This window comes from Pinus tabuliformis, chromosome 1_2 (assembly GCF_031772625.1).
Source record: "Pinus tabuliformis cultivar Carrire ecotype Pingquan chromosome 1_2, CPIR1, whole genome shotgun sequence".
NCBI lineage: Eukaryota > Viridiplantae > Streptophyta > Pinopsida > Pinales > Pinaceae > Pinus > Pinus tabuliformis.
Window position 1 is genome coordinate 92,794,911 of NC_142298.1, and position 14,210 is coordinate 92,809,120.

Here is a 14,210-nt window from a genome sequence, read left to right on the forward strand (position 1 = left end):
TATTGATCCCATTCCTCTTGAAGATTGGATTAGGAGCCCAGACAAAAGAGGAAGGAACTGCTCTGTTATTTGGAAAGCCACTACAGAGGCCTTTAAACTAATTGAACAAGGTTTGGATTGGCGGGTTGGAAATGGTGAAAGCTTGAGGATTGGTAGGGATCCGTGGGTAGGGTGCAACAAAGGTTTTGCTCTACCCCCTGATTTGCTCATTCACCTGGATGATAAAGGAATCAAAAACCTAAATCAGATAGCAAATATGGAGCAGTCATCTATATGGGGGCAGTCTTGGAAAACTGAAGATGATTTAGGCTTAGATCCCATATGGAGGAATGAATGGCAGCTTTTCCTTCAGGAGCTTAGAAGATCAAATGTTAGATTAAAGGAGAGACCGGACTCCCTAGTTTGGGCTCATTCTGAGACAGGTTTATATTCTCCTAAGGCTGGGTATAATTTTTTGATGAAGAAAAAGGGATGGGATCCTCCTGTTTGGTGGGCAAAGCCTTTGTTTAAACTGAAGTGTCCCAAAAAAGCTAGGATTTTCTTCTAGTGCGCTTTAAAAAATAAGATCCCTTCATGGGAGATTCTTCAATCTCGGTTCAAGCAGGGTCCTGGCAGATGCCCTTTATGTTTTGCAGACTCAGAGTCCATTCCGCATCTGTTTCTCGCCTGTCCTTTTACAAGGCAAGTCTGGAATGAAGTGGAAAGGCTCTTGAACATCAAAGTAAGGTGGGAGGGGGAAGTTATGTCCAATGCCTGGGAATACTGGTGGAACCATTTTCATGTGAAGAATCTGAGGAATCTCCCCCCCATCATTTGCTAGGGCATTTGGATCGCCAGGAATCGAAGTTTCTTTAGAGAAAAATCCACTCCGGCGGTATCTATTGCAATTCAAAGCACTGCCATTCTCACCAGCTTACCTGAGCCGGAAGGGCCTTTAAAATCAGATCATCGGAAGGAGTTTCATATTAGAGATGGGATCCCGTGGGATTTTTTTGACGGGGCAGCCCAAAATAACATCACAGGAGCCGGGATTATTATTCACATTAGCCCCTCTCACTCGCTAAAAGCCTCAGTGGGTCTTGGGATGGGGACAAATAATTTTGCAGAACTCTCAGCCTTAAAATTACTCCTTTGCTGGCTCATTCACAAAAATATCCTTGCTGTTCAGATTTTTGGAGACTCGCTGAATGTGGTTAACTGGGTCATCGGGAAATATAGATGCCAGCATTATATGTTGATGCCATTATTAGAAGAAATACAAAATTTAAAACTGCAGTTTAATGTCTTCTCCATTGATCACATTTACAGGGAAGTGAATGAAGAGGCAGACAGGTTTTCTAAAGAAGGTCTGCAGCAAGCTGTGGGCTCATGGAGAATAACAGAACAGTACTAGGACCAGATCCGTGTGTCGGATCTTCCCCCATACTCTTAATGCTTTTTTTCCTCTATATATATATGCACTAGTTTATCAGTGGTTTTATATGATACTAGTGGCATATGAAAACTGTGTTTCTCTCTTTTATCTGTTGGCTCTGTTTTGATAGAGCGGGTAGTGATCTGTGTTTTTTGTTTTCGCTATGGGTTGTTTTCCTTTTGAAAGGAGACCCAGGGTCCTTGAGACATACTTGATTACAGTTTTATGGTGTGGCTGTTCAGGCTGGGTACAGGAGTTTATAGAGTTTTGTAGGTATGCTGTTGTTTTTACACTGAGGAGTTTACGCTCCTTCTCATGCAGATTTTGCAGAATGTTCACTCATATGCTTGTAACTTTTTTATTCCTTATAAAAAAGTTCGATTTTTTTTCCTTGGAAAAAAAAATAATCCCATGGGTTTATTGATTTCTTAGATTTATAATATTAATATTTTAGGATTACTATTATTTTTGTTATTAATCATAATAATATTATTGTTACTATTATTATTAAATAATCCCTAGGTTTAAATCTGCAGAGTTTATAATACATTATCTCTTGATTTCATTAATCCGTTAGATTTTATATACTAGCAATTGCACCAGATGTTGCAAAGGAAATGCTGTAAGACAATAGCATATAGCACTAATTAATGGTTCTTTGAAAATCGTTGAAAGACAAAAATATTAACACAAGACAAGGGCATGTTCTAATGAAATCTTACCACAATACTACTTCCATCAGTGTTACAAATGTGTTGAAGTTAAATAACTTTTCGGATTATGCCAACATGAATGCACATGAATGCGTCGTAAATAAAGAAATAGATCGTAATTTTGTACCTTCAAAATCAGAGGTTGTTTTAGTACAATTCCTCCATATTTCTTGTTGACCACCCTCTGGGATGAACTCTCCTAAATTCCACTTTGCACCATTGTTCAACATCAGATTAATTGTTAGACGATTGAACAATGGTCTACCCTCAGATTAAAGCGTTAATTATTATTAAACGTAAACCTAAAAAAATTAAGAAAATTAATTGTTAACTATTGTTCTTGTTTCATTGTAATTGATTGTGTGGATCTATTGAAAGGTTGTATCCGCTCATAAAGGCTATATATCCTCATAACACCAAGAATCATCTCTAATTCACAGTTCTTACAATCGTTTCGCTTGATCTTTCTTGAGGTTTTTGAGTTCTAGGTATTTAGTTTGTTTCTATTGTATTTCAAGCGTTTAAATGGCTTCATACAATTCTTATTATGGCGGAGGATTTCTTAACCAGGGTTTCAGTCATTCTTCATGGGATTACAATGTTTTGAAGAACATGAAAAAATACCAGCCTTGTCGTGCAGAGTCATCTGAAAACAACTTATTTGTAGCTTAGTTTTGCCCTCGTAACATCAACTATGGAGATTTATTTACATCTTTTGTTGAATATTGGCAGGCTCCTCACCAGGCTTGCATTGTTTTTGTAATTTGACTCTTATCCATTCCTACTTACTCGAGTAATGATGTAAATTCTTTAATTATATGATTATGTAGGCCATTTTGTTGATTTTTTTTATGTGAATCTTTTCCAATGGTGAATGATATGGGTTTCTTCTGAATGAATGGGATGGATCTCGTTGAAATAGTTTGTTTCATTTCAAAACATTTGGCACTATAATGGTGAGTGCATTTCTCGGGACCTCTTTGGCCTCCGCTTTCCTTTCCACAGCTGCAATCACAACCAAGAGTTGAGAGTACCTATTTTTGGGAGGATTATTGGGCTCAAGTATCAGTATATTGATGTGGTTGAAACTCGCATCTTCGATCTTTGGTGGTGCTTCGACAATTTACACAATTGAGAAAAATCTAAAGTTATTTGCATATGCTAGAATGTACATTAATAAAAATGAAATGATATTAGTGTTAGTGTCCGAGCGTCCATAGAAATGTAGAAGGAACTTGTAAACGTAGTCGAAGCCTGAAATACTGAATCATACAGATCAAGTGGTCACTCATTCTAGAGGTCATCCAGTAGTTATAAAACCCTGGAGTACTTACTATATCTTTACATTTTTTGCACACAAATTTGAGGTTTAGTGCGATTTATATGGAACTCTGAGCAAGCACTCTCTAATGACATCATCGGGAAGATTAGGAATAGTTTCATCTAGTCTTAGTGGTGCCAACATCATTGACCTACATAGGCTCTTATTCAGTTTTAACTAAAATGAAAAAAATAAACAAAATGAGTAGTGAATAACAATTCTTTACAATACGATTTGTATTATCCAAATTTGCTAACAAAACAATAATGGAGTATTTTTGTTTTTTGTTGGGTGTCGTGGAGAAATTATGAATCTCCAAGGTAAATATATATAAAAACCAGAATGATTGTTTTACCTAAAATGAAAAAAATAAACAAAATTAATGAATAGTAATCCTTTACAATACAATTTGTATTATACAATTTTTTTAACAAATAATAATGCATTATTTATGTTACCATGGTGTTCATCGCGTTTAATCATCTGTTGGGTGTCATGGAGAAATTATGAATCGCTAAGGTTAATATATATAAAAATGAGAACAGTTATAAAACAACGAAAAACACCCTGAAACAATTATGAATTGATTGGAAATAAAGAGGGTTAATATATATAAAAAATTTAATGGTTATAAAAGAACGAACTGCGAAATTCATTTGTTTAATGAAGAAGTGACCGTTAAATATTTTAAATTCGGTTGAATTGATTAAATTTCATTGTTATCAAAATGTAAATCTTTGAAGTGGCATTGACCACTTCAACAAAGTTTCTAAACATCATGAAAATGTAAATTGACAAACCAAAATATAGCTTGAGTGGGTGTAATGGTCAAGAGCATGTGTTTCCTTTTAAAAGGCCACATGTTCAAAACTAAGGGGGTAGAGTATATATTCCTTCGTAGAGATAGCAATCAAATTGTTGCGCAGAGTTGGGTCCCTTGTCCCACAAACAAAGGGGTATCATACACCACTTTGGTGCCTGGCTTGGTCCATGGGGGCTTCACTCAGTGAACCTCTAACATATCACGTGCATTCATGGAATATTAAACAATTCCCTTAATTTTATTACGTATTGGAAAAATCTCTAAAAATCACATTATTTAACCCCCTACCAATATGAACCCAATATACTTTCCCAATTTAAAAAACCCGTAAATGCAGTAGATATTGTAAGTATCCATTTTTCATTAACATTTTTATACCCTTTTATATTTTTTCATTAACTTTGAGCTCCATTTTTTATGCCTAATAATATAAAAACCCTTTACCCGCTATATATCCTGCAATATATTATGTCGGTTTTTCCTCAATATATATCCCCCAATATGAACCCATGTGGTATGGTATTACTCCCCTAGTGAATCCCCCATGGCTTGGTCATGACCTTAAAATTACATAATAATAATAATGATAATAATATTTTTTTTTCTATATAATACTACCTAAGCACCCACGGGGGATTTGAACCGGTGACCTATCGCAAGGAGTGCCTTAACAGAGCACCCATTCACCATCAATCCAAAGCCCCGTGGGCAATAATGATAATAATATTAATATAGTAAATATATTGTAAAATTAAGTAATAATGATAATAATAATATAGTAAAGATATTGTAATATAATATAATTTAATGTTTAATATTTTATTATTTAAACAAATTAAATAAAATTATATTAAAAAATTAATATTTATGAGTGGATTAAATTATATAAAATAGAAAACATAAAACTAATAAATTATAAGAAATCCTTTTTAATCTAATAGAGGGATCTTCTAATTTATCAAAGACTTAATGCCCCAAAGGATGGAAAATCAGATACCTTTTTATTCGATCCGAATTTATAATTATCTTTCCATCAAAGATCATTAACTAACTTGGAGTTAATAAGATGGTTATTTCTAACCATAAACAACACTTCACGGTAAGTTAAAAAGCTACACACACATTTGTAACAATTTGAACCAAATAAAAAACTTTTCAAACAACTAAATCTATTTTTAAGAAACATTTCTAACAACTAAATCTATTTTTATATTTAAAAATATACGTTAAATTACAAAAATTAACAATTTCATTAGAAATAATATCACCAAATTTTATGAAAAAAAATCACTTTATTAAACTACACCTTTATATTATTAATTTTTTAAGATTTTTAAATCACTAAATTCATTTTTACATTTTAAAAAAAAAATAAACATTATAAAATGACAAATTCCCTTATACTCATAAAAAGCCTAACTATAAGAAGCTTATACTCATATTATGAAACAAAACTTCCCTTACAATTAATAATTAAACCTAACTATAACATGCTCATACTCATATTAAGAAACAAAACTTCCCTTATGATTAATAATTAAGCCTAATTATAACAAGCTTATACTCATGTTATGAAACAAAACTTCCCTTATGATTAATAATTATTCATAATGTAAATGGAAATGTTATCTGCAATACAAGAAGATATGCATTCAGTCATACTGATTTATGTTTCAATCCTCATCCTCTAGGTCCCGGTAATCACGTTGAAATAATCAGTTATCCTTATGTCTAGACCATCAACTATCTATTATAAATTGTTACAAGACACTTTTTCATATGTAATAATACCATATACTATGTTATTGAAACCTAATCTTATATTTTCCAAGTTGAACGTGGGCTAGATTAATTAATACCTGAAGCTTTGCCTCCCAAAAATCAAGGATAATTGCTGGAATATTCCCTCAAACTCCTCTGTCAATACTTAGAATTGTTATCATATTTCCAGGGGATGGTGGGGATTCATGCAGGCCATAGCCATGGCTGATGTTTGAGGCCTATCAAATATTTTTATATAAACAAAATATATATTGAATGAACTAAAAATATTTATGCTGAATATATTTCGCTGGAAAGAATGAAAAAAAAGCGTCATAAGAAGAGAATAGTAATTGAATCGATGGGAGTTGCAAGACGTACAAGATGAAGATTCATTGCATTAGCATTTTGAGAAGGGAAGAAACAATTAAGGTAGTTTCCCAGTTATAAAATAAATAAAACCTAAACCATATTTCATAGCAAGTATATACGATGCCCGTTAAATAACTATGAGATGGTTATGGTAGGTCTGACTTGTGAGACAATTATGACATCATTCGATGGCTAAGAATGGTTCAATCGTCTAACAAAAAATCTCATGATGCATAATGGTACAAGTTGGCATTTCAATATAATGTAAGTTAATTGAATATGTCCCAAAAAAATATTGAAAACAAGGACCAAACAAGCTTTTCGCTTCATTATTGAGCTTGGAGTGGAGTATGCCTTAAAATTACTTTTTCTTAGCCATGAGCTTATCTTCTTTAGACTTAAATAAATAGATTAAAGGTCTAAGACATAGAGGCATCTAGTGGGAGTAAAAGGCTTCCACTTTACAAATCACAAGTGGGTAATTCCAAGTGAGGTGGCTTTCCTTCAATAACAATGATGAGTCATTTGGCATTCCCACATAATAACCAGTGATAATTTCCTTCACTACTCTTTAACAACTGAGTCATAAAGTTATGATGAATTTTCCCACTATGTAAAAATAAAACATAAACATTTATTCACTTTTGGAATGTTTTAACTAAAAATAAGTTGGACAAGACCCACCTGAACATGAGGTTGTGCTTCCTCTAGCTCCTTCCGGAACTAGAAGCATCCCCCTCATCACCTAATGGTTCCTCACCCTTCGAATTAGTGGAAACAATTCTTGGGACAAGTGCCTTAATAAGAGGGACAAGACCCACCTGGACATGAGGTTGTGTTCCCTCTGGCTCCTTCTGGAACTAGAAGCATCCCCCTCATTACCTAACTTCCTCACCGTCGAATTAGTGGAAACAATTCCCGAGTTAGGTGCCTAAATGCGAATTATTGGAACCCAATCCTGGGGTAGGTGCCTTAACACTTTATTTCAGGCGGGTCTGATAGTGAGCCGTTGTCAAATATTTGCAAGTTGTTCCTTTCATTATGTTTAAATGAGATCTTTTCTAAAATTTAAAAACAACTAAAGTATAATCAAGCCAAGAAGCAAATAAGTTCTCCAATATGGTCATGGTCAAACACATTGTGTCAATATGGTCATCATCAAAATTAATTCTCATTCTCATTATGATCAACTCTATTTTTCAACCAAGAGTTTCATTATGATCATCCTCAAATTCAGTTGTGCCAACTCAACCAAAACCCAAACATTTTCACTAAAAAATAATCTAGCCAAGGAGCAAATAAGTTGTCCAATATGGTCATGGTCAGACACATTGTTTCAATATGGTCATCATCAAACATAATGCTCATTCTCTCTATGATCAAACTCTATTTTTAGCAAAGAGTTTCATTATTATCATCCTCCAATTCAATTGTGCCAACCAAACCAAAACCAAAACATTTTCACTATGATCATGCTCAAACTCAACGAGGCAACCAATGAACCCAAATAGTTTCACTATGATAATGATTAAACTCAATGTGTCAACCAAAGAAGAACCCAAATAAGGATTTCACTATGATCATGCTCAAATTCCATGTGTCAACCAAAGAAGAACTCAAACAGAAACTTTAAGATTAAGCTAGACAAGGACCAAATAAGGTGACCAATACATGTTTCACTATGGTCATGGTGAAACTTAATGTTTCAATATAATCAAAGTCTAGTTATGGTCAAACTCAATCTTTCAATATGGATATAGTCTAATTATGGTCAAACTCAATGTTTCAAAATAGTCAAATTTAGTGCTCTTCTTCACTATGATCAAACTCAATTTGTCAACTAGAGTTTCACCATGAGCATGCTCAAACTCAATGTCTAAAACAAAGAAGAAACCAAATAGGGACTTAGATTAAGGGAGGAATTTTCCACTTGTTTATGTAACTCTGCAATTTTTGACATCTTCACATATTTGAAGAATTTATTTTAAGAAAAACATTTGCAGAGTTTTTGACATATTGAAATAGATTTATAACTTCAAAGTAAGTTTCTTTGTTTTATAATCTCAAAGTAAAGTTATTTCGTGCATACTGAAATTGATTTATATTGTCAAAGCGAATGTATGTAGTTGAACTCCATCAAGATACCCATTTGCAACTGATTTATTTTTCTTCCAGAATAAATGTTGCCTTGAAACAAGGATTTTGCTTATGGATTAAAGCGTACTTTGAACAATGTACACTTGTTTAACTACATACAAAAATGTACACTTATTTTTCCCAAATGAACTAGAGAAAAAAATATACACTTGTTTTCCAATGGAAGTTTGGAAAAATGATACTATGAATCCTTGAAAGTTTAAATTTAGAAAAGAAAATGAACTTTAGTGGTATGCCTTTAATGAATTCATGGAAGTTTCAATATAAATAGTTGATTGATTTTGGCGAGCATAACTATGGTTGTAAAAGAAATAATAACTAAGGCTGTAAATGTAAATGATATATATTAAGGATATGTGTGAACACTGTTAAGGAATAATAACTAAGGTCGTAAATGTAAAGGATATATATTAAGGATATGTGTGAATAGTGTTGCATGTTTGCAGTGTATATATTAATAATATCTGTGAACACCATCTAATATTTTTAGGTTTGCATGATATATATTAATGATATATGTGAACACCATCTAATATTTGTAGGTTTGCATGATATATATTAATGATATATGTGAACACCATCGAATGTTTTCAGGTTGTATATTTGTTAATGCAATATGGAAAATTCAAGTGCAGGTTGATTGATTGAAATTTTTAATACATTCCATGGTCATGTAAATTTTATAATAATAATAATAATATAATATTTAAAAATTAAAAATATTTATTCTAGAAACATCCATAGAAGAGAAATTCATAAATAGAAGCAAAGAAACATGAAACTGTAAATTACTACAAATTTATTTCATGGAAAGATCACATGAGTTTCATTATTGGTACCATTTAAAAAGAAGTGGCTTAACCATCAAATTCATACAAACGCAAGACTAGTTGAAATGCAATCCCATGTATCTAGTGCTGTACCAGACAAGACACCTTTTCATATGTAATAATACCATATATTCTGTTACTGAAACCTAATCTAATCTATATAATGAAACCTAATCTAATCTTTCCCAAGTTGAACATGGGCTAGATTAATTAATACCTGAAGCTTTGCTTTCAAGAAATTAAGGATAGTTGCTGGAATATTCCCTTAAAATCCTTCATCAATACTTAGAATTGTTATCATATTTCCAATAGATGGTGGGGATTCCTGCAGGCCGTAGCCATGGCTGATGCTCGAGGCCTATCAACTGTTTTTATATAATAAAACGATATATTGAATGAACTAAAATTGTTTATGCAGAATATATGGTAGTGGAAAGAATGAAGCAAACAGATCAGAAGCAGAGAATAGTAATTGAATCGACGAGAGTTGCAAGAACGATGCCTGTTAATTAACTATGAGACGGTTATGGCTTCGTCAGGTCAGACTCGTGAGATGGGTATGACATCATCCAATGGCTAAGAATGGCTCAATTCTCTAAGAACAGATCTCACGATGCGTAATGGTGCAAGGTGGCATTTAGGATGTCTTTCTTAGAGGGAACGCCTTACGACGTAATTATAATAATAATATCCTTGGATTAATATTAAAAACCCAAAATATATAAACTTTGTTAAATATTAATGAATAATTAAATAATAATAATAATAATAATAACCATCTTGGGATTAATATTAAAAACTCAAGGTATATAACAACTTAATTATTAATAATTAAATATTAATTTTATTAACTTGATTAATATTTATTAATATACTTTAATTATTAACTAAATAAATATTAATATCTGTATTCACGCTTCTATGAAACATAATGAGTTAAGTAATGTTTTTCGGTAGAAATCACATAAGAGAAATTTTTGGCAGACACATTTCGAACCAACAAGTGTGGTTCATCATGAGGACCAGAAGAACAGAGAGACCATGGCAAAAGCTTAAATAGAGAGCAATGTAGAGACATAATTTCAAGTAACAACTATATTTGAACAATAATATTTAAATTATGATATTAATTTATTAGTATATTAAAAACAAATATTATTAAGTATGTGCTATATTAAACGGCTAGTTTTTGAAAAATAATATTTAAATAATGATATTAGTTTATTAAAAAATATTAATAGGTAACGGCTATATTAAATGACTAGTTTTTGAAAAATAATATTTAAATAATGATATTAGTTTATTAATTTATTAAAAAAATATTAATAAGTAATGGCTATATTAATAAAACCAAATATTACTAGTTTTCGAAAATAATATGTAAATTATGATATTAGTTTATTAATTTATTAAAAACAAATATTAATACGTAACCGCTATTTTAAACAACTTTTTTTTGAAAAATAATATTTAAATTAATTTATTAAAAAACAAAAATCAAAGTCAAACTCTAAACAAGGAGGGAAGTAAAAAATTATAAAAACCAGTCAAGACCCTAATCGAAACAAGATCATTTAATAAATAAAATAATTAATTGAAATAAAATAAACTAAATTAAAAATAATTAATGGAAAAAAAAATTAAAAAAAAAATATATACACAAGTCAATATATATACATATATATATTTCAAATAAAAGTAACCAATAAATAAAACAGGGTCAACAATAAAATATGGGGCTAAGGCCCATTAAACAAATAACAAAAATACTAAAAGGAGTTAAGAACGAATAAGATGATAAAATACATAAAAAGTATGAAGGATCAAGAAAATAAACTCTAATGAAAAATAAATCAACAACCAATACTATAAAATGACGTCAATACCTACATCAACCAATACTATAAAAAGGACGCCAATACCTATGTAGGTATTGACATCCTTTTTAAAGTATTGGTTGTTGATTTGCTCTTCATTAGAGTTTATTTTCTTGACCCTTCATGTTTTTCTATGTATTTTATCATCATATTTGTTCTTAATTCCTTTTAGTATTTTTGTTATTTGTTTAATGGGCCTCGGGCCCATATTTTATTTATTGATTTTTTTTCTTTGAATATATATATATAGTTTATTTATTTATATATTTCTTTTGACTTGTGTATATTTTTGTTTTATTTTTTTCTCCATTAATTATTTTTAATTTAGTTTATTTTATTTCCATTAATTATTTTATTTATTAAATGATCTTGTCTAGATTAGGGTCTTGACTCGTTTTTTAATTTTTGACTTCCCTCCTTGTGTAGAGTTTGACTTTGATTTTTTTTAATAAATTAATTTAAATATTATTGTTCAAAAACTAGTTGTTTAATATAGAAGTTACTTATTAATATTTGCTTTTAATAAATTAATAAACTAATATCATAATTTACATATTATTTTTGAAAACTGGTAACATTTGGTTTTATTAATATAGTTGTTACTTATTAATACTTTTTAATAAATTAATAAACTAATATCATTATTTAAATATTATTTTTCAAAAACTAGCCGTTTAATATAGTCGTTATGAGGAGTAAAGCAAAGGTACTATCCACTACCCCTCACACACTCAAGGCGATGGGTGCAGTGGCCCTTCACATGAATACATGCAAGGGTGGTGGGAAAGGTGGCAGGAACGACAAAGACAAGGAGGGAGGCACAACAGTTAAGGTAAGATAGGGGAATGGTAATTGTATTGTTGTTTGCGGAATTTGGATTTGGAGCATTAGAGCAGGGAGGCGCTGGTACCATCAACGAAATTTGCAGTGTGAGAACGGTTGTGTATCTTGGCCCTACAACCCTCTTGCAATGGAAACATGGTTTGTTTCTTGTTGGAGGGATCAGGAGAAACCTGGGGAGGGGAATTGGGGGACTTGCTGGGGAAAGCATTGCAGGCATTGCATGGCTTTTATCTGGTTCTGTGTCTTGGATATAAGGCATCCGAGTATTGACCCGGCCAATGGCTAGGAAGCTACTCCTGAGAGCTGCATTGTGACCTAGCGTGTCAACTCGGGCGAAACAGGAGAGGCTGGGTACTGGGGATGGGTAGAGTATCAGTTCAGGTTGACTAGGGAGAGGGGAATGGGAAGGATTAATTAAGCATGGGGAGTCTTGCATGGCGGAGAGAGGGGACCGCCAACCATTCAAGGTATGAGCAGCACTAGGAAGGGAGAAGGGAGAAGCATGACCGGATAAGTGGACTCGCCTCGTCTTCCGACTGGTCTGTCACCCAACTTGTGACCTGCTCCTAAAGTAATTGGGCCAGGAAAAGGATTAAGGAGAATGCGAAAATAAGATTCAAAGCAAGAGGTTAACACCTCTTTCATGTGAATAGGTCTTGAACGGAGTGGAGATGGCTCGTCGTGCGAGAGGAAGAGGTCGCGGCAGATGTGGGAGGGAGCCTGCAAAGGCCAAAGATCCAAGCACCTAATAAGTACGTAGAGGAAGGAAGTCTGTTGAACACCTCATTAGTGAAGACGTTGCGGCATACCGGGAGGTAACGAATGTAGGCATCCGTAATCTGCTAGAAGAATGGGAGGAATAAATTAAGAAAAATAGTGAGACAAAGGAGGAGATAGAGAACTGGAGGACCTTAGTCCCAGATCTTGGGAATACCAGAGGAAGAAAAACTCAATTTAAGAAGATTGTTGATCTCTATTGGCTTATGAAAAGCCTGTTGGGGAGGGCCATGGGACAAATATCAGTGGGGATGGCTTTGTCCCTATAAGATATGCCCAATTACAAACAAGATTTGCAGCGAACCTAAGTCCATCTCCATAAGCAGGACATCCATCTCGATAGAATCCAAAGGCACATCCCATGCATCATTAAATTAAAAGAGATTCCCAGGGAATCTATCAAGGAACTGGCACCAGTGGAATCGAAATCGGAAGAGCAATAGGAATAGTTAGTTAATCTGGTTTCTTTTTGTTTTATGTGGATAACATTTACTTTACACTATGCATGCTTATGATAGGTAGACATATAACATCTTGTCACGAAATTGAGACATACTTAGCTTGGTTAGAAAGCCTTAAACTTTATTGTTTTTGGATGGCTTATAACGAGGATAGGTGGCCAGAAAAACTTGGTTTCCCATCGGGCAAGTTGAGGCCACCTATCTCATATATGTGGTGTAAATTTTCCGTTTATAAATAAAAAATGAAGGGTCCTCCCAAGGTTAACAAAAAAAAATATAGCCGTTACCGATTAACATTTTTTTAATAAACTAATAAACTAATACCATTATTTAAATATTATTTTTCAAAAGCTAGTTGTTTAATATAGTCTCGTTAGTTAATAATATTTGTTTTTAATATATTAATAAAATAATATCATAATTTAAATATTATTGTTCAAATATAGCCGTTAGTTGAGATTATATCTCTACATTTCTCTCTATTTAAGCCGTTACTTAAATATTAATAGTTGAATATTAAATTTCCTTATTAATTATTTATAACTAACTAATTATTGATCTATTAATTATTATTTAATCCCTTTGGTTTATAATATTAATGTATTAGGTTTATTATTAGTAGTATTATTATAAATAATAATAACAATGTTATTATTATTAAATAATTTATGGGTTTTAATTAGTAGAGTTTGTAATACACATCTCTTGAACAACAACAACGACCATCAATTTATATTTAAATTCCAATGTATATAAATTAATTATTAATGAAAAATTAGTAATTAGTAATTAATTAATAATTGATATTACTAGTTAATTAATTAATAAATAATTTCATTAATGTTATTTAAGATAACAATA